This window comes from Eurosta solidaginis, chromosome 5, assembly GCF_040869045.1.
Source record: "Eurosta solidaginis isolate ZX-2024a chromosome 5, ASM4086904v1, whole genome shotgun sequence".
NCBI lineage: Eukaryota > Metazoa > Arthropoda > Insecta > Diptera > Tephritidae > Eurosta > Eurosta solidaginis.
In genome coordinates this window covers 271307265-271330093 of record NC_090323.1, presented here as the reverse complement: position 1 = coordinate 271330093, position 22829 = coordinate 271307265, and the positions used below count along the sequence as shown (strand labels likewise).

The 22829-nt window shown below is 36.8% G+C and overlaps 1 protein-coding gene across 6 annotated transcripts in view; it reads left to right on the top strand.

The window, feature by feature from the left end:
- Positions 1 to 22829, top strand: part of Ncc69 (sodium chloride cotransporter 69) — an 86475-nt gene that overhangs the window by 24465 nt on the left and 39181 nt on the right. Inside the window, exon 1 of one of the 6 annotated variants that reach the window (XM_067790655.1) lies at positions 16519 to 16536. The exons of the other annotated variants lie outside the window; for them this stretch is intronic. The gene's annotated coding sequence lies outside the window, so the exon portion shown is untranslated. Of the gene's footprint in view, positions 1 to 16518; positions 16537 to 22829 lie in introns of those variants that run through there. 6 annotated transcript variants of the gene reach the window in all.

Below are 22829 nucleotides of genomic sequence, written 5' to 3'. Positions count from 1 at the left end.
ATGGCTGTGCATCACTAAGCATCCACCGTGATCAAATTGTTACCGTTGATGAAGTTTTAGATGAAATGGCTAGGAAAAACGAATTTGCTGCAAATCCTCTTATTTGCCCTTTTGCTAGGTTCGTATCGCTAAACTGTTGAATAAATAACTCCAATATTGAATAATGGAAAAATGGCCTTTATTAAAATACTTCACAATAACACCGTGCAACGAATAGCTTGCTTAATAACGAAACTGATTGATAACTCAACTCAAACTGAATTACTTCTTACTCGCCTGCCCCGCTTTTATAGTTTACGCTGCATACTTCTAGGCTCTTCGATTTCCAGAACTTACTAGTTATTTTCTGCTACAAAATCGCTAGCCACAACTACGTGCACAAATTATTGCTCTCTCTTGTGACAACTCAGATAAGATATATGCATGTGTTTGTGCATTGCCGCTCCGCTGCGCGTATACGTACATATGTGTAGACGCAATAATTTATTCGTTTATGTAGATACATAATGACTGAATTATTGATGTGAATGTTTGTAGTTTACAGTCTTTCGCGCATACATAGGCGTATAAGTATATGCATCTGTGTCTGACATCTTTCGGCTGCCTTATATATGTGTATACATGATTTGATTATTGACGTAAATACTGCTTATCGTGGCCTTGGCATCGCCTTAGTGATGGTATAACTTAGTGATGTTAATATCCGTGACAATATCATATTCTAAATACACGTACTTTAATGTTAAAGCTAAAGACAACATTTTCTTATATTTATTTAAGTGAAAACAAAAAAAATGTTTTCTTTGAACCCCCTTCCCCCCCTTCCCCCCCCTTCCCCCCTTTTGCAGTATTTTATCGTCTTGGGTCGGGTTTTCAGTGCAAGTTTAAACCTCAGTTAAGGTTCGTTAGAGCTTAAGCTTCCTTTTTTGTTGTGGTTAAACTCTATCCAATTTTAACTTTGAGTTAACACTGCTTTCTGAATCTAATTCGTTTGTTTAATATTTGAGTTTTTCTTTAAATAAGAGTATTTATTGACCCTAACTCATTTAAATTCAAAAGTTGAAATAACCTATACATTTTTAATGACAGATACCTTTATATGTATGTAAATGCTCCTCACCTAGGAAAGTGTATGTTTGTGACCATCTAATGCCACAGACAAAAGCCTACGATCGTACATGAACCGATTAACTATAACTGTAAACAAAGCAAAAAAAAAAAAAACGGTTAATCGGAAAAAAAGAAGAAATATTAAATCTGCCCACGCATTTCTACAAGTAACATCAATTTCGGTGGCTCGAGCATAGCCAACAAGTCATCAAGCCTCTAAGCTTAAAATAAACTTCCATTTTTATACTCAGTTGAGCAGAGCTCACAGAGTATATTAACTTTGATTGGATAACGGTTGGTTGTCAGGATTGAAAAAAAATTTGATTGAGCTATGTCCGTCCGTCCGTCCGTCCGTCTGTCTGTTAACACGATAACTTCAGTAAATTTTGAGGTATCTTGATGAAATTTGGTATGTAGGTTCCTGAGCACTCATCCCAGATCGCTATTTAAATGAACAATATCGGACTATAACCACGCCCACTTTTTCGATATCGAAAATTTCGAAAAACAGAAAAAGTGCGATATTTCATTACCAAAGACGAATAGAGCGATGAAACTTGGTAGGTGAGTTGAACTTATGACGCAGAATAGAAAATTAGTAAAATTTTGGGCAATGGTCGTGGCACCGCCCACTTTTAAAAGAAGGTAATTTAAAAGTTTTACAAGCTGTAATTTGGCAGTCGCTGAAGATATCATGATGAAACTTGGCAGGAACGTTACTCCTATTACTATATGTATGCTTAATAAAAATTAGCAAAATCGGAGAACGGCCACGCCCACTTATAAAAAAAATTTTTTTTAAAGTCAAAGTTTAACAAAAAATTTAATATCTTTACAGTATATAAGTAAATTATGTCAACATTCAACTCCAGTAATGATATGATGCAACAAAATACAAAAATAAAAGAAAATTTTAAAATGGGCGTGGCTCCGCCCTTTTTCATTTAATTTGTCTAGGATACTTTTAATGCCATAAGTCGAACAAAAATTTACCAATCCTTGTGAAATTTGGTAGGGGCTTAGATTCTGGGACGGTAACATATTTCTGTGAAAATGGGCGAAATCGGTTGAAGCCACGCCCAGTTTTTATACACAGGCCACCGTCTGTCCTTCCGCTCGGCCGTTAACACGATAACTTGAGCAAAAATCGATATATCTTTCCTAAACTCAGTTCACGTACTTATCTTAACTCACTTTGTATTGGTATAAAAAATGGCCGAAATCGGACTATGACCACGCCCACTTTTTCGATATCGAAAATTACGAAAAACGAAAAAATGTAAAAATTCTATACCAAATACGAAAAAAGGGATGAAATATGGTATTTGGATTAGTTTATTGACGCAAAATATAAATTTAGAAAAAAACTTTGTAAAATGGGTGTGACACCTACCATATTAAGTAGTATGGAATGAAAAAGTTCTGCAGGGCGAAATAAAAAACCCTTGAAATCTTGGCATGAATACTGTTCGTGGTATTATATATATAAATAAATTAGCGGTATCCAACAGATGATGTTCTGGGTCACCCTGGTCCACATTTTGGTCGATATCTGGAAAACGTCTTCACATATACAACTAGCACCACTCCCTTTTAAAAGCCTCATTAATACCTTTAATTTGATAACCATATCGTACAAACACATTCTAGAGTCACCCCTGGTCCACCCTTATGGCGATATCTCGAAAAGGCGTCCACCTATAGAACTAAGCCCCACGCCCTTTTAAAATACTCATTAACACCTTTCATTTGATACACATATCGTACAAACATATTCTAGAGTCACCCCTGGTCCACCTTTATGGCGATATCTCGAAAAGGCGTCCACCTATAGAACTAAGCCCTTTTAAAATACTCATTAATACCTTTCGTTTGATACCCATATTGTACAAACGCATTCTGGTCTACCTTTATGGCAATATCTCGAAAAGGCGACCAACTACCACCACTCCCTTTTAAAACCTTCATTAATACCTTTAATTTGATACCCATATCGTACAAACACATTCTAGAGTCACCCCTGGTCTACCTTTCTGGCGATATCTCGAAACGGCGTCCACCTATGGAAATAAGGATCACTCCCTTTTAAAATACTCATTAACACCTTTCATTTGATACCCATATCGTACAAACAAATTCTAGAGTCAACCCTGATTCACCTTTATGGCGATACCCTAAATGGCGTCCACCTGTAGAACTATGGCCCACTCCCTCTTAAAATACTCCTTAATACCTTTCATTTGATACACATGTCATACAAACACATTCCAGGGTTACCCTCGGTTCATTTTCCTACATGGTTATTTTCCCTTATGTTGCCATCATAGCTCTCAACTGAGTATGTAATGTTCGGTTACACCCGAACTTAACCTTCCTTACTTGTTTACTTAGAGACTTGAACTGGGCTCGCATTTGTACAAGGTGCCAAATGATAATTTGCAAACAGTGAATGAACCTCGGCATTTCACTCTAAACAAATGTAACTCGAAATGTTTAATTTTTGAAATATAATAATGCAGTGCCAATCATCTGAATGGGTACAGCAATAAAACTGAATGGGCAAGTTTAATGTATAAAAAAAAATAGTCTTATAAGATTATATATATATATAAACTCAAAGCGGAAAATATGAACATGGAAAGTTATTCTGTCGGAATCGAAAACGAAAATAGAGCCAGGGACACAGAAGACACAGATTTAGTACCCAGCCAGCATTTTTTGAAAATTTTGATCAAAAAATATTTAAATATCATACCCCAAGATGATTAAAAACGTTCAAATTTAAAAGCATTCTCTGTTCGAAAATTAATGTATCGTCGAAAGAAAAATGTACCTTAAATGTGATTATTCTTGAACAATCATTTATGATTCCTATTTCGAAACGCTTTTTATTCATATTTGATATCATTGTAAAATTGAGCTTGAATTGTTTTAAAGTAATATTTGACTGCTTTTCATAGTCATTTTCTGATCATATTCGTGAACATATTTCAATCGTTTTGGTTGAGATTTTTGAATCATTTTTGAATGCGATTATGATGCATTTATACTTCATATCTCATTCAAAATAAGATACTACTAATACTTTTATTTCATCAGGGGAAGAAAGCATGCGGAAGTGAGCTATTTGAACCACAGGTCATTCGCAAACAAACTTGACCCATATACACCTGCGACTACAACATCCAGCATCAGCTATGATCGTCAATATCTTAAAATACGTTGATATGAAGACATATCCAGGTACATATTTCAAGAGAGTTTCACTTACCTGGGGTTCAAATAGCCTATGTATTGTCCAATCATTATGAATTTTCTGGGAATCCGAAGGTGGAGAAATGGTTGGGAAAATCTTCGTTCACGAGCAGCATTTGCATTACATTGTCTTGAAGAATATCTTAATAATGAAATTTTTATATATGTACATATTTTTTCTGAACTTCATGATTGAAAAAATGTGTGTATGTGGAAAAAAATAAGATTTTCAATGAAAAGTAAAATTTTAACAAGTATAAAATTCATTATTCAGTCAACAAATATTGTCAGAAAAGATTCAGAAAGCTGAATTAAAAATGGTTATAAATTTTTGATCACCTAAAGTAAACACATTTGATCCAAATATGATTCCAAAATGTGATTGAAAAACTATATTCAGTTTTTGATCATCAAAGGTAAGCATATTTGATTATTCTTTTTGTTGGTTTTTATGAAATATTAAAATTTAATCATCAAATGACTTCAAAAATGATTCAAAAAAGTGATCAAAAAATGCTTTTCAGGTTTTGATCATCAAAAGTATTAATATTTGATTATTTCTTTTGTTCAAATGTATGATAACTCATTATTTAGTCAGAAAGAGTAAACAAATTGTATTTATATGTAGGGAAATTCAAAATTTAATCATTTAAATGCTGAGTGGGTAGTAGTTAAGGTTGGTATTATGACCCGAAAAACATACTTTTTCTATTAAACTTGTGTACTTACCGATTTCCGTTACGCATCCTATTTCAAACTAATGGCACCGAAATCGCAATCCGAAGTTGAAGTTATTTGGGAACTCCGACGGACCTAAATTTCAATTTTTTTTAAATACACATCTATGCAGAAACATCATACATTCAAAGTACTCATATATATGTAAGTGTATATACATAAGTGTGTCAAAAATATTGAGTCCATTCATAGACATAACCTACGGGAAACAAGACACTAATCAAAAAAGAAAAACCAATTTACAATCGAACTAGTCCGAAAGAGGGCAAATATGCACAAATAAAAACGCAAGATTTTGAAAATTACTAAAATGACCAGAGGCCTTACCCTGTATCGGGAATCGTGAAGCGAAAAGGAATCGGCTCTGAAAGCTGTCAAATCATAAACATTTTTATTATTTCAAATTGAAAGAAACTACTTTCATATGGCGATGCAGAGGAAAGACCCTGACTCTAAGAAAAATTTTGCGACAGTTTAAGCCAACCTACAGCTGCTGATTTATGAGGTTGGTTTCATAGTTTCCTGATATCTAGGTTCAGGATTAACCTGGAAGATATATCTAGTGATTATCGATCGTCTCAAATAATACTTAAGTATCGGGAGTTTTCGTCAATGGGAGGGCGCTTTCAGCAAACACCACTGTGGTCAGTCGTTGAGTGATAACTTTCTGAGCGCACCGTTAAGTAGTTACGATCCATTCAACCCTTAAATTTTACGTCAAATTACTGTGCAGAAATATTTTGCGCTGCGTTTGCTTTGTTTATTCGTCTGTCTGGCAGTTCTTTGACATTTTAAAGTGTGACATGTTAAGGTGGTTATGAACCATGATTCAATCACAAGAGGTTTGCCCGACAGACAAATTTTTTGCCAATTGCGGCCATTTTTCTCCCAAATCGAATTGACATCCGTTAACTGTGTTGTTTCTTTGCGAATTTTCGAAAAATATAAGTAGTAGAAATAGGAAGCAATCAGTTTACATATACCGGATAAGTACTGAACTGCATAATTCCTTAGAACATTTTTTTTAAATTTTATAGTGAACTAGCTGGCCCGGCAGATGTTATCCTGCCCGGTAATATTCCGTCCAGTGCTTTACAAACTTTTCCTGGAAACGGAAGCATTTGTCATATAAAAAATTCCGCACCTCGGTTCCTATCTCAAGCTTTATCTCTCAATTCGCTTTTTTCCCCTTTTCCTTTCCCTTTTCCTTTCATTTAGAAAAGAGGTGTGGCACCCCCCCAATTTAACGCCTTCAGATAAACTTCAAGGATAATAAAACAAATAGTTCAAATTTCAATGTTATTTATTTGAACGGAATCGAAATCAGCAGAGAGCCATATGAAGAACAATGTTTTTTTGTTTTGTTTTCCGGCGCAAAAACAAACAACGAAGACGGTTTCCCAACACGCGAACAGGCAACGTACAGCTGACCGTGCGAAAAACAAGGAAATTCGAGATCAATCCCACAGACTTCCAACGATTGGCCTTGCGATTTATTGATTGCCATTGCAAAAGCCAATCGAACCGGAAATTGAATCCGCTTGAATTGGAATGGAAGATGGAAGATGAATCGGAATTCGTGGGATAAGGACTTCCTCTCCCATGAATTTGCCCTTGATGATCGTAGCTTGAATCACATTGTTCATCAGTTTCTTGACGGACAACCGCGTACCGTTGCACAATTTCGGATGATTCAGATTCCGCAACATGATTATGATCAATCACTCTTTCGACTGTAAATTATGCGGCGGAGTTCCTGGCACATCAAGCGAGTTTAAAAATTCTATTGTATAGTTTGTCGCTTCATCCTCGTCGGGCATGCTGTCAACGGATTTGTACGAATGCAATTATCCAGCCGATGAGTCGTTCTGCAACGCAACACTTATGTTCGTGGTCAATTTCAACTTCTTGACATGCCGCCACAAATACGACGATTTCAGGCATGCATTAAGTTCATCGGCAGCAGTAGATTTCGGGATGACAGGTAGCGTTTGGCGAAAATCTCCGCAGAGCAATATCATAGCCCCACCAAATTGTCTCGAATCACCTCGTAAATCCTTCATCGTTCGCTCAACCTCAAAAGCTCGTTTATGCAACATCGTGCATTCATCTCAAATGATGATTTTGCATTCTCGCATCAATTTTGCTGTCGCTGAATTCTTGGTCATTGTGCACGTTGGCTTGTCTACCGTAAGTAGATTCATCGGCAGTTTTAAAGCTGAATGTGCAGTTCGACCGCCTTCCAACAATGTGATAGCAATGCCAAAGGAAGCAATATCCAACGCAATTTGAAATCTTTCCCGAATTGAAGCCAGAATCAAAGAAATGACTAATGTTTTTCCTGTCCCACCGGGAGCATCGAGAAAGTAAATGCCTCCCGTTCCATCGTCAACAGCCTTTATCAGGGAATCGTACACGTTCTGCTGCTCTGCATTCAACAGCTGCACATTTGTTCGGACTCTTTCGGCCAGCTCATCTCGATCATAGTCTTGCTCCCGTTGCAGTTCCCGATTGAATGCATCGTTTATCGAACGATTTGGCGCTGGCATTCCCAATGTCGACACCAGACTGCCGCATATGAGGATGCACATGTCTTCGATCAGAAGTAACGCTTCGTTGCGCATCCCGTCATTAATTTGAAGATCAAAATTCAAAGTTGTCATGCGAAATCTTCGTAAAATGTCGTCAGTCATCTCGTCCTTATATTTTTTCCCACAATGCGGCCGGGTTCGATGGATGACATGCGGATATGATGATCGCAAACAATGTACGAATTTGAATCGCTGGCGATGAAACAGTTACATCGGCGAGAACGGCGCATAGCACACCATCCACAGTACGCAGGGAATCGAAGGATGTAGGGCCTCTGATGTTAACCGAAAGCAAGGGAAGATAGAAGCATTCGTCTTGGCGTGAATGAACTGTGCATATTCGTCCGAGAGCATCGGTGGAATAGACATGAGTAAAGCAAGCATCAACATTACTTTTCTCCGGCGTTGAAACCTGTTTGATGCAGCGTTAAATGTATACTAGTGTGACATTTCCGAATATAGTAAAGTCCTTGCGAACGGATCGCTTTCGCATGTCGAAAAGAAATTTGTCAACGTTGTAGCTGGTTTTTGTTCTGCTCTTTGCGCTGCATTTGCGTCCATAAAATAGACACGCCGGCCGTCCTCCAAGTGTACTGCCAAATGTACCACAGTCGGGTGACGTTCATGAATCGGAAAAGAAAACAGCCGCCAAATTGCCTCGTTACAACTCACGTAACGTCCAAGTTGAAATTTCGTTACCCCGTCGTTTGCATTCGGTTCAACAATGCCGCCATGTCGCTCCCTTTGTTCACATATTTGCAAACGTATTTGATGGATTTAATGGAATTGCAGTACTCAACATTGCAGTGAGTTGAGAACGTTTTCGACAAAAGGAAGGATCCTTTCACTTTCATCACGATTGATCTGCCATTGTCATCTGGAGAACAACGCCGATACGCGGGATATCCGTCGATACCCGAGATTGTGTCAGCCACCAACGGACGGGGGAAACGATTTGTGCAATTTCCGTTTTCCATGCACGGCGAGTCTGGGTTGTGGACTCCGCAAGGCCCATGGATCATGTTCGTTGTCACAATGGAGTACAGCTCCGGATCAGTTTCTGTCTGTGCATGTGGTAAGCCACGCTTCTGCCATTCAACCGAGTACATCCAACAACGTATTATGCCAAAGCCGTAAGCTTAACGATGTAATCCATGAGTACTTTGATCTTTTGTCTGAGCACTCGTGCAATGACGTCAATTTTCCGACTTTTCCGCAGCGTTTTCCCAAAAATTTCTTTCGTAAAAACCTTCTCCTAGCAATTACGATGAACTGAAAAAAAATTTGAGCCAAATCGGTCCTGCCGTTCTCAATTTTCGATTTCTCCTATTTTCCGAATTTTCCGCAGGGTTTTCCCAAAATTTTCTTTCGTAAAAACCTTCTCCTAGCAATTACGAAGAACTGAAAAAAAATTTGAGCCAAATCGGCCCGGCCGTTATCAATTTTCGATTTCTCCAATTTCCCGACTTTTCCGCAGGGTTTTCTCAAAATTTTCTTTCATAAAAACCTTCTCCTAGCAATCCTATAGTTCTGCTATAATAAGCAATAACTCTTTCCTGCCCACTTTTCACTTGCGACAAGACTCCTCCAATACCATAACCACTCACATCAGTGTCTAATATAAACCTCGCTCCAGGAATAGGGTGTGCCAACATTGGTGCAGTACATAATCGGTCCTTCAAGGTCTGAAAGGCAACTTTCTTATCTTCTCCCCACTTGAAGTGTTGGTTCTTCTTAGTCAGATCATGAAGACTACTAGCTACATCCGCGAAGTTTGGAACAAATCGACGATAATACGTGCACAATCCAAGGAAGCTTCTTAGATCATGCAGATTCGCTGGCCTGGGCCATTCCTTTACCACTTTGATTTTATCATCATCAGTAGATACTCCTTCTGCCGTTACCTTATGTCCCAAATAGTTTACCTCTCTTTTGAAAAACGAACACTTGTCTGGATTTAACTTTAAGCCAGCACAAGCTATTCTTTGCAATACATCTTCCAAATTCTTTAGATGATCATCAAAGCATTTCCCTAGGACGATTATATCATCGAGGTAAACCAAGCAAGTTTTCCAGTGAAGTCCTTTAAGAACGTGCTCCATAAGCCTCTCAAAAGTGGCAGGGGCATTGCATAAGCCGAAAGGCATAACTGAAAATTGCCACAAACCCTCGCCTACACTAAATGCTGTCTTTTCCCTATCTGCCTCGTCAACCTCTACTTGCCAATAGCCACTCTTTAAATCAAGAGTTGAAAACCATTCCGTTCCAGTTAGTGAATCCAGTGTATCATCTATTCTCGGCAAAGGGTAACTATCTTTCTTGGTCACATCATTGAGTTTACGGTAGTCGACGCAGAACCTAATTTGTCCATCTTTTTTTTTTACGAGTACTACGGGTGAGCACCAAGGACTGGCTGATGGTTCGATAACACCATTCCCACTCATATCACTAATTATTTGGCTGACAACTTCACGTTTCGCTAAGGGTATGCTTCGCAGAGGCTGTCGAATTGGTCTTGCGTCACCGGTATCAAACCGATGTCTTACGATATTAGTTCTACCTGGATTAGTACCCTTATCAAATATAATACAATATTTGCGTAGGAGTTGTTTGGCTTTACCAACGTCTAGCAACTCTAACCCTTTTGTCCAATTGCTTATCTCTTTATACATTTTACTTTCAGAAACATTTACATTTTTGGGGATTCCATCACAATTGACTATAACCTCGACTTCGTGACATTCCGCCAACAGAGCTCCTTTCAAAAGATTTTTAGGTGATTTAAATTCATTCAGAACTCTTACCGGAATTAGTCCGTCGTTATTTGAATTTACTAAAGTTTTAGCAACCAATACGTTTGGTGTAGAATTTTGTACAGCTTCAATCATCCATAACTTGTTTCCGCCTAAATTCCTAAATAACTGCCCAAATAACTGCCTCAGATACGGCTGGAATCTCTTGACTATTAACCACATGTACTTGCTGAACTCTGTGAGATCTGTCGTAACCGTAATCTAGCTTCACTTCAATATTGTTATACTTCATCATCATACTTCCCAAATCGATCTTGATCCCATGAGCCATCAAGAAATCGACGCTAATTATAATTTCGTCAGCAATATCCGCCACAATGAAATCATGTAAAGCTGTCATATTCCCAATCGTCACATCACAAGTAAGTTCACCTATTAAAAATGATTCCTCGCCAGTGGCAGTACGCAGTTTTGCTCCAATAAGTGGCTTCACATTCTTTTTAACTAACCCTGCCTTTATTATGGAATGTGATGCTCCTGTGTCCAACGTCAGCATACGTTCTTCTCCGTCTATATATCCTCTCACCGTTATGTTACTGGATTCTCTACCTATTTGCGAAATTGTGATAATGGGGTACCCAAATGAAGGAACCAGCTTGACCCCCCTGCAGCTGGTTCGATTTAGTTTAACGAAATGTCTGCTGTGCTGTCAGTGCATGCTCTGTTTTGCTGTGGATTCGATAGCTCTTTTCCTACAACAAAACAACTTCGAGCCATATGTCCTTTCCTGCCACACTTAAAACAATTACCTTCAAACTTCCTCTGAGCTCCTGACGTTGGTAGAACAGATTTTAGAGCATTGCAAACTGTCTGCAACTGGTTTTCCTCAACATCTACCCGACGTGCGCGATACGAAGGTCTGCTCAAAAGTGTGGCTGTTTCTTGAGTCAATGCATGTGCAACTGTCTCCGCAAACGTTTTCTTTGGCATAGCGTAAGTTGCGCGCTTAGTGTCAATGTCCCGAATGCCATTCATGAACGCTTGAATTTTCATACGTTCGATAAACTCACTGGAAGCATCCTCGTTTGCTAAATGAGCCAACCGTTCAATTTCTGTGGAAAAATCCTGTAACGTTTCCCCTTGCTTCTGCCACCGATTCAACAATTCCATTTGAAAAATCTGTTTCCTGTGTCCACTGCCGAATTTCCTCTCGAGTGCATTCATTATGGCCGTAAAACTGCGCTGTTCCCCCGTAGGTACTATGTTCAAAACCTCTGTTGCAGAACCTTTTAACGAAAGGATCAAAGCCGTTGCTTTATCAGCTTCACCCCAGTTATTACTCATTGCTGCCGACTCAAACTGCTTCTCAAAAGTCTTAAAAGGAATAGTCCCGTCATAAGGAGGAACTTTAAATTTCATTCCACCAGAAACCATCGTTGTCGCTGCCCGAGTATTATCACGGATATGGTTTTCTAAACAACCAACTCTTTCTTCAATAGATTGAACCTTCTCGACGACTCTTTCCTCAACAGATTTGACCTGCTCATCAATTGCTGAACCTTTCTCACCAATTTCCTCTGTATGTTTGTTGAAAGAAGCTAACATTTTCGATAAACTCTCAGATAATCTTTCAGCCAGCCGAGTTTCCAGGCTTTCAGCCATTTCCTTAGAGTTTTCAGCCAACTGGCCTTGAATAGCCATGAGCAAATCGTCGAAGTTTGTACTTACTGAAGGCGACGTTCCTCCTGCCCTCTCAGGTTTGGTGGTTAAATCTGAAACATGAAAATTATAATCGTCCGCATCCAAACCATCGGCTTCTACAGCTTCCCTTAACCGTGTTTGTAGCTCTAGTTTATTTCCGTTTGTTGGAAAACCACGAATTTCGAGTTGTGCTTTAAGCTGTTGAATTCGCAACTCTTCTAATTTTACCATCTTGCAATTCTTATTCGTTTAGCAATCTCACTTCTGACACCAATTGTTACGGGTTTTAATAAATGTATCCCTAGATTGCCAATCGAATAAATCGTAAATAAAATTTATGTAAGAAAAATTGATTCTTTATTCACCAACGAATTCAAAAACTAAAACTAATTAATTTTCACAATGACATATATTTCAAAGTTCAGTTTCCAAAAATATTTTCGTCACAATATTACTATTGCACCCGAAGTCAATGATATGAATACAGCAATGTGCTGTATACAACGGATGCTGCGTATATCGGACGACACGTACCACAACGAGGTAATAAGAGAAGCGGAAAATATATTGAAGAGCAATGATTTCCCGAACAACATTATTAAAACATTAATTAAAAATGCAAAATCTAACAAAGGAAAACAAAAATCCGAAAACCTACCATTTTTAGATCCGTAACATATATACCGCGGTTATCAGAACGACTCGCAAAGTCTGATTGCTATGACGCAGAAAAAGTTAAAATTGAACATAAACCTAACACATTAAGGTGTTTCTTTAACAAAACAAAAGCAAAGATACCCGAAACCGAAAAAAGCAATGTCATATATAAAATCCCATGCGGCGGCAAAAACAACGAACCATGTAACAGCGTTTACGTAGGAACAACAAAATCAAAATTAAAAACCAGATTGTCGCAACACAAATCAGATTTAAAATATTGCCAACAGTCTAATAATCAAAAAACAGCACTAATGTCTCACTGTGCAGCTAGCGGCCATATACCGAGCTTCGAGAGCGCGAGCATTCTCCAACAAGAGCAAGACTACAATAAGCGCTTTAAATTGGAAATGCTACATATCGTAAACACTCCAGAACACATTAGACTGAACTATAAAACTGACATTGACAATTCCGCCCACAACTATAAATATTTACTAACAAACAAACGACTAGTACCAAACTCCACGTCACGGCGGAAGGACGTGTAAAATAATGTATGTGATATTTTTAATCAATTTTATTGTAAAGTTTTTGGTTTTATTTATTAATAAAAAATTTTTTTTACATTTGTAGTTCCCTGAGGACGGTTACCGTAGTGTAACCGAAATATATCGGAAGGAAAAACCTATGTTGTTTCATTTATTAGAAAGACCTTGAGCCAGCAGAAACGCCAAATGTTTATTAATATTAATATTATTATTATTATTATTATTGTTGTTACTAGGCCTTCATGCACTCCGACCGTTATTTAGATCTATTACACTGTGCAACAGCCGGCTGGGTATTGTGGAGATTGAGGCTTATGTAGACAAAGTACTCGAAGTTAGGCTCCAAAAAATAGATATCGGCTTTCGAAGTTCGAAATACTCCATTTCGAAAATTTTTTTTTTTTTTTGTTAACGCGTTCAGCAAATTAAAAAAGTAAAATTGTGGTCGTGGTCCGCCTTTTTCTTTTATTTGAATAGCTGAATTCTTTTTTTGAAAAATTACAATACGAGCAATTCCAGTGCATAGTATATGCAGACATGAAAGTAGTAGCCACTATCATGGGACCATCTGACTTTTCACCTCGTATAACAGCTGTTATACTAAATTCTAAATCTTGCCGATATCTATTTTTTGGAGGCTAACTTCGAAAAATGGAGATAGTTCTTTGTCTACTTAAGCCTCAATGACTAAAAAAAAGTGGGTTTGGTCCAATACCCAGAAAAAAAGTTGATTTTGTCGCATAGTGTTATGATTCACATTTCAGTCTATTACTGCTTATGGAAGCTTTTAATTTATTTTAGTACCTCGCCAGGCTTCTCACTCCATATCACATAGGCATTAAGAGTCACATCACCTAGATGGGAGAATCTCTGTCTTGCTAGAGTGATACATTCGCAGAGAATGTGAACTGGCATTCCATCCTCCTGCTCACATAGGCCGCATGGTTGTGTATCGGAGATATTTAACTTACTTGGGTGATATCGTAGACTACTGTGTCTCGAATAGTAAATATAGTACCCTCTCTGCTTAGATTAATGAGTTTGGCTGATACTCTCCTAACTGGGAGTATACATAATTCGGCCTGTCTTTACCCCGGCCTTTCAATCCAATGTTGTCTGAACTGCTTGTAATTGCACCCTGCTTGCAGATATGCTCGTTTATTATAATAATGAGATATTTCTAGCGATAATATCGATAATAGTTTTATCAAAATCTCTGTTCCATCAGTCCTCAACAAGAGACTTCGGGGTAATTGTTTGTTTACGAAAACCCCACAATACTTCAACTTTTCTAACAATCTAGTGAATCTTGCCTTCAGTGTCAGCAGGTCTCTTTTTTCTTGTACAGCATTATCTCCATATTTAATGGGTTTATACTAACCGCCTCATCCGCTGTTTCAATTTTGGGACTGGTTTATTTCTTAGCAAATTTTGAAATTTTCTTTTCTTAGGTCAGTTTCTTGTATAACGAAAAAACAATTGGCGTTAATACTAGGAGTAAGATAGTTTACAACTGGATGTGGATCAGTGTTACAAGAAAAATTTAAATTTAGATAAATTCGATTACACTACTCAACAAATTTTGATCAACTTTAGTATCCAACAATAAAATATGCCTTTCCTAAAGTGAAATATTCTCCTGATTCCGAATATCGGCAAAAATATGAAAATTCCCATTTTTGCAGAACACTACTTCATATAGGTACGGCAAAAATTTGTATTTTTCATTCTTTCGTTTTGAACTGTTGAATTATGCCATAAAAATTTCTTTCTATCTTCAGTAGTTTGGCCACTATGCCAAAAAAACATTCAAAAATGTTGAAAAACCACTTTAAAATCGGAAAAATTCTATTGACGAAAAAAAGTTAGCCCTCCTATGTTGTAGGTAATTTAATTACGAAAATTTTAAGCATACCAGTACAACAATCAGACGTGCCGTTGAGACTATAGCCCCGTTAACTTGCAAGCGTGTATCCTAAAATTTGTTATAGAGACAATTTTTATTCAAACGTTTTTATTTTTTTATAACGTTTTATTATAGACATATGTTTGCACGTTAAACTGTATTCAATTGAGTACTATGAGTACAAATCAGCAGTTCAGTAAAAAACAACAACGATAACAACATTAAATACATACATATATACATCTAAAAAAAGTCAAATTGAGCGATTTTCCCGTGGTGGTCAATAGTGAGGGACGTGGGTACTTTTAACTACCCGTTTATAATTTTATGGGTTTGTCTCCCGTATTATTGTCCAGCAATAATCTCCCATCATTTCTAAATATATTTAGTGAAACCTCCTTGAAGTCCGAGAATTATAGCTACAACCTGGGATGTATTTCATATACTATTTATTTTAAATTGTACCACCGAAACTGCTTACCTTTAAGTCCGCACAAATTTTCCAATTAAATTGTTTATATTCAATGAGTAAATTGGATATGCTTAAATAAGTTACTTTAGTATTCTCAGAATGTGCCACTGGTATTGACGGTAACGAATTTCCTTTATGGAGTAATGCTGCTTTTAAACTATGCTTTGAACTGTCTATAAACAAGCGCCAATCATCCACTTTATTTTCTAATTTTAGTGCTTCAAATAAACCTTGAACATCATTGCAGTAGCAAATATTTTAACTTTTAGTAAAAAAAGAAGAGAAAATCTTGTGTCTATTTCGAAATTTGTAAGTACTTGTCGAAGGACCCAGGCTGCCCCATTGCTGCAAACGAGATTCTAGAACTTCGCTATCAAATTTCGATAATTTCAAATCTCTGGCCAAGTCATTAAGTTCGGCTTGTGGGACTCGATGTGGGACCTCTCCTTCTTGTTCACTGTCTGAATTATCTGCTTTGGAGTCACTTTCGCTTGACGCTTCAAAACTTATAGGCGGCCTAGGTATGGGTAAGGTATGGTCATGCAGTTTTGGTTTTTTAGCTGATGCCACATTTGGATAACTTATTAATTTCCTTTTTTCTCGTTTTACCTTTAAGATATATCACGCAAAAATAGCACTGGTCGTGGTTAAAGGGTTCAGTCCACATCATTGGAACGCCAAACTTCATGTTATGACCTTTACCCGATACCCATCTCATTAAAGTTAATCTACAGGAGGCGCAAATAAAATGAGTTGTCCAAGATGTATCGAGATTTTTTACACGGAAACCGAAATAATGAAGGTATGCATCTTTGACAGAATTAGTTATTTTCTGAGCTGAGTTTCCGAAAATATAATGTCCGCAAATAAAGAAAAATCATCCGGATTATTTTTACATTTAAAATCTCTTTTGCAACAAGCCATTTCGTAAACACATCTACCAATATAGTATGTATAAATTTGCACTACAATTTGCAAAACAAAATTTACCACAAACAGTAGTGACAATTAAATACTTGATGTCTTTTTAAATTTATTAGACCCTAAGGTAGAGTGACCAAATGAAATGTCTCGCCAATTTTATCAAAGTAATACTAAAATTTTAGGATAGACGCTTGCAAGTTAACGGGTCTCAACGGCACGTCCGATTGTTGTACTGGTATACTTAAAATTTTCGTAGTTAAATTACCTACAATATAGGAGGGCTAACCTTTTTTTCTTCCATAGAATTTTTTCCGATTGCAAAGTGGTTAAATCTGAAATGTTGTAAAAAATTTCTTTTTTTCTCAAAATGTTTTCAACTTTTTTTGGCATAGTGGCCAAACTACTGAAGATACTGAAAGAAGGTGAAGGCAAGAAATGTTTATGGGAATTAGTATAATGTATAATTCAACAGTTTAAAACGAAAAAATGAAAACTACAAATTTTTTCCCTACCTATATGAAGTAGTGTTCTGCAGAAATAGGAATTTTCATATTTTCGCCGATATCTCGGAAACTAGACCTGCCACAGAAAAATGGAAGTCATATTCGGAATCAGGAGAAAATTTTACTTTAGGAAAGGCCTCTTTTATTTTTGGAGATTTTTTTTTTGTCGAGTAGTGTTAATGAATACAAAAACAAAAACGTTTAAACAGCAATATATCGGCACTCTGATGTTTTGGAATGTACCCAGCCTTTTGCAGCAATATAGGAGTATGACATATGTATATGCGTTTAATAAAGACGGTTAGTTTTTTTTTTCACATTCAAATATCAAAACAATGTTAATAGTATGAAAAAATATAACGGTATAGGTACTTAGGTTTTCATAAAGATAGATGAAGTTCTGCAATGAAACATCAATTGATCATCTAATAAAATCATTTTTGTTGATATTCCTTGTAAATTTGCTGATATCTCCACATAAACTCGTATAGTTCATAGTTAAATTTCTTTCGTCAACCACTCGGCTTTCACCACTTCCGGGTTAATTCATGACTTTGAAAGATTTGTCATACAACAGCAAGTGATAATGTTAAATGTATGTATTTAACCTCTTGTAGCAGTTTGGACACATTCGGAACATTTAGTTTGCTTAGCTCTTCTGCCGCGAATATCTTCTTCCTATTTTTGTCATATATATGTACGTATATATAATTTTCTGTACGTGTGTTTGTGACTGAACTCCTCCTAAGGAACTGGACCGATTTTAATGAAAATTGTTGTATGGGTTAAAGGGAATTTGAGGATGCTTTAGATTCAAAACTTCCCTTTGCGTTTTTATCTTTCCGGGAAGGGAACCCGGGGCGGACCTATTCCAAAAAAATATTGTTTGCTATTTCCTTGAAACTTAGTGCAGGGGTTCATCTTCCATAAGTGTTATATTTGGGATCCTACTTATTATTTATGTTGCAATTTGGTGGAAATTTGGTATAAGGGCCCCCTCCTTGACTAGCTTATTATTTAAGAAACTTATTTTCGGAAACTGAACCACGGACCGACCTATCATACTAAATGCTATTAATGGGGCGATTTCCTTGAGATTTTGTTAGCTTAATATTTGAGGAGAAAGAACCTCAGCCTTAGATCTCTTCGGAGATTATCGCGCCTTGTTGGTTGGATCCGAAACCAAGTAGCGCGTAGGGCACCATTTCGATTCACATTTCTCCTGGAACCAATTGCTGATTGCACATTGTATTTATTTTACTTTTAAAATTTAAGAAGCCAGTTGGCGATTTTCAAAAAATATTATTTATGGTGAGATTTTCTTGAAATTTGGCACAGGGGTTCCTATTCGATAAGCTTTACATTTTCCATAGCAGGGTGACCCGGTACCTACTTGATTAGCTTATTATTTCAGAAGCATTTCCTTCCCGAAAGGATCATAGCTTTATGGTATTATACTCGCATTATTTATGGTTTGTTTGAAATTTATTATTGAATAGCCTTTGGACTAAGGTAATCTCATATATGTACATATATGTATAAAGACAATTCCAAAATCTGTTGGTAACGTTATAAGTCAAGTCGGATGAACCAATTTATAAATTTTAGCTGCGTTGGTATCGTTTCGCAAATGGTCTGTACTTAAGTATCAGTTGCTTATGTGAACTCATTTCTGAGATATGTGCTTTCACATTTTTTGTATCAAATAGGGGCTAAGAAGAAGAACGAGAGGGAAAGTTATACTAGAGTATTCTAGTAGATATTATAAATTGTAATGGTCTATACATGGCCGCCGCCGCCTATCATACCGAAGATCCTGGGTTTAGTTCCCAGGCGAAGCAACATCAAAAATTTAGAAAAACGTTTTTTTCAATTAGAAAAAAGCGTTTCTAAGCGGGGTGAACTGCCTTGCATAAACCATGAAGGTCCCCTCCCGACAACTTGTAGGAAAAATTAAAAGGAGTACGACGAAAATTGGTGGAGAAGCTCGGCTAAACATATAACCGAGTACATATATACGCTACGGAGTTCTAGATGAAATACAATAAAAAAGACACCAACATCGCACACAAAAAAGTTTATTGAAGTAGTATTAATTTTTTAGGTTTGTTAATAAATTTTGAATATGAGTAAAGCTATTTTTTGCTTAAGTTAGAAGAGTTTTGTAGTTTTCATTTCTATATTTAACTGAATACTCTGTTTCATATAAAATTTTTTTTGTATGGAATTCAATTGAATTGTTTATTTACCTTTTAAGATTTGCTATTATTGCTGCCTTTCATATTTGTATTCCATGCTCACTGAGCAAATAAATTGCCACATTTGATTATGTCTGTTTGACTTTCTTTCTTCTTGCCCCTTAAACCTCGGGCTTTCAGTGGAAATTGAAACTCTAATTTAAGTTTTTTAGAGCCTAACCCAACAAATTTTGCCGCTTAAACTAAGATGAGGAGTAGAACTAAGCTCAACAGAGCTCAACTAACACTCCATTGGCACTGGTATCTGGAAAACAGTTTTATTCGGTGGTGTTCTGTACACTACTCGACTGGGAATCGAACCAACTTTAAAAATTAGGATAAGTGCGGGTTCTGATTATTTCTTCTATTGAATCGGCATATATATTATTAAGTTGATAGGCCACTTTAACAATGCAGTAATTATGTTAAAAAGTCGTATTTTTCGTAGAGCACAGTTTATAAATAATATTTGTGCCTTTATATAAGTAAGTGTAAATATTAACTAAACCATTTAAAACGTTCCTCTTATTAAGGCTGATTTGATTTGATAAGAGGATTATGATATAAAAAAAACGTGGTGCAATTTATCTCCTAGGAGGTTTAGGCCGAGCTTCCCTTCCAATTTGTGTCATGGTCCTTTTAATTTCCCCAACAAATTGCCGGGACGGGACCTACATGTTTCATGCCGACTCCGAACGGAAGCTGCAAGGCAGATACATATTCACGGAGAAGCTTTTCATGGCAGAAATACACTCGGAGTGCCTGCCAAACCCCTGCCGAGGGGTGGTTCTTTTTTCAATTTGAGAACTGACGTTCTTTTCGAATCTCAAAGCTAAGTTTTTAATGTAAATAAAATAATCATATAATAACAACGTATATATTTATATATATGTATCGGCAGTAAGAGTTTTAAACTTGAGACAATAAATTACTGGCAATATAGAAGTAATATACGGGGGTATATGATGTCGTTTATATTTTTTATATTCAACGTGCTTTGCACACAGAGTATATTAACTTTGATTGGATAACGGTTGGTTGAACAGATATAAAGGAATCGAAATAGATATAGACTTCCATATATCAAAATCATCAGTATCGAAAAAAAATTTGATTGAGCTATGTCCGTCCGTTCGTCCGTCGATATCGAAAATTTCGAAAAATCAAAAAAATGCGATAATTCATTACCAAAGGCGGATAAAGTGATGAAACTTGGTAGGTGAGTTGACCTTATGACGCAGAATAGAAAATTAATAAAAGTTTGGACAATGGGCGTGGCACCGCCCACTTTTAAAAGAAGGTAATTTAAAAGTTTTGCAAGTTGTAATTTGGGAGTTGTTGAAGATATCATAATGAAATTTGGCAGTAACGTTACTCCTTTTACTATATGTATGCTTAATAAAAATTAGCAAAATCGGAGAACGACCACGCCCACTTTAAAAAAAAAAATTTTTTACTAAACTTAGTTCACAAACTTATCTGAACTTACTTTATCTTGGCATAAAAAATGGCCGAAATCCGACTATGGCCACGCCCACTTTTTCGATATCGAAAATTACGAAAAATGAAAAAAATGCCACAATTCTGTACCAAATATGAAAAAAGGGATGGAACATGGTAATTGGATTGGTTTATTGACGCAAAATATAACTTTAGAAAAAACTTTGTAAAATGGGTGTGAAGTAGAAGAAAATGAAAAAGTTCTGCAGGGCGAAATCAAAAGCTCTTAGAATCATGGCAGGAATACTGTTCGTGGTATTGCATATATAAATAAAGTAGCGGTACCCAACAGATGATGTTCTGGGTCACACTGGTCCACATTTTGGTCGATATCTCGAAAACGCCTTTACATATACAACTAAGGGCCACTCCCTTTTAAAACCCTCATTGATACTTTTAATTTGATACCCATATTGCACAAACAAATACTAGAGTCACCCCTGGTCCACCATTATGGCGATATCTCGAAAAGGCGTCCACATATAGAACTAAGGCCCACTCCCTTTTAAAATACTCATTAACACCTTTCATTTGATTCCCATATCGTACAAACACATTCTAGAGTCACTCCTGGTCCACCTTTATGGCGATATCTGGAAAAGGCGTCCACCTATAGAACTAAGGCCCACTCCCTTTTAAAATACTCATTAACACCATTCATTTCATACCCATATCGTACAAACATATACTAGAGTCACCCCTGGTCCACCTTTATGCCGATATCTCGAAAGGCGTTCACCTACAGAACTAAGGCCCATTCCCTTTCAAAATACTCACTAACACCTTTCAATTGATACCCATATCGTACAAACACATTCTAGAGTCACCCCTGGTCCACCTTTATGGCGATATCTCGAAAGGCGTTCACCTACAGAACTAAGGTCCATTCCCTTTTAAAATACTCACTAACACCTTTCAATTGATACCCATATTGTACAAACACATTCTAGAGTCACCCCTGGTCCACCTTTATGGCGATATCCCGTAATGGCGTCCACTTATAGAACTATGGCCCACTCCCTTTTAAAATACTCTTTAATACCTTCCATTTGATACCCATGTCATACAAACACCTTCCAGGGTTACCGTAGGTTCATTTTCCTACTTGGTGATTTTCCGTTATTTTGTCTCCAAAGCTCTCAGCTGAGTATGTAATGTTTGATTACACGCGAACTTAGCCTTGCTTACTTTCTTTGTAAAGGATTTTGTCTACTTCTGGAATTGAGAAATTGTATATTTTCAAACTAATCTCAAACATTACAGGAAAGGAATTTTGAAAAATATGTAGTCCCAAATATGGAGCAATGCTACAAATCAAATTAAGAAACTATATTTTTTCCAACTTTTGAGAATTCATGTACTGTTGTTTGTTGGGTATGCATTGTGGTTTCTGCGTGTGACTCAAATTTGATAGTTTTACGGCGATACATACCATAAATGCGCTACAATTAAACTACCAATATATGGCAGGTATGGAAATAATAGTTGTGCACAGAAGGGAACCCGGATCTGGGGAACTGTGTCAGTTAAAGAACCGATCTTTTCAGTCCTAATGGTATAGCAAAAGAACTGTAAACCCATTGCTAGGCAATGAGCTTTCATAAAAAGCTTTTTATGGCGTTTACCAACCATCGCCGATCATGCACCAATTGGAAAGGAATGAAGCTAGATTAAGTTCGTATCTTTTCTGTCAAAAAAATATATTTTTTTTTTTCAGTTACAACCTTATTAAGTAGCCTCATGCGATATGACTTTATTAAAGCTCTCGCTGAAATAAGTCCTTGTAAACAAAACTTTTCAGTTACGACCTTTCTGTGAGGATAGGTCGATATAAAAAAATTATTTTCGAGTTTTACTTGACGCGGTTTACCTCCGAGGAGAGCTTCTCTTCCAATTGGCAACGTGCTCCTTTTTATTATTCTACGAACGGC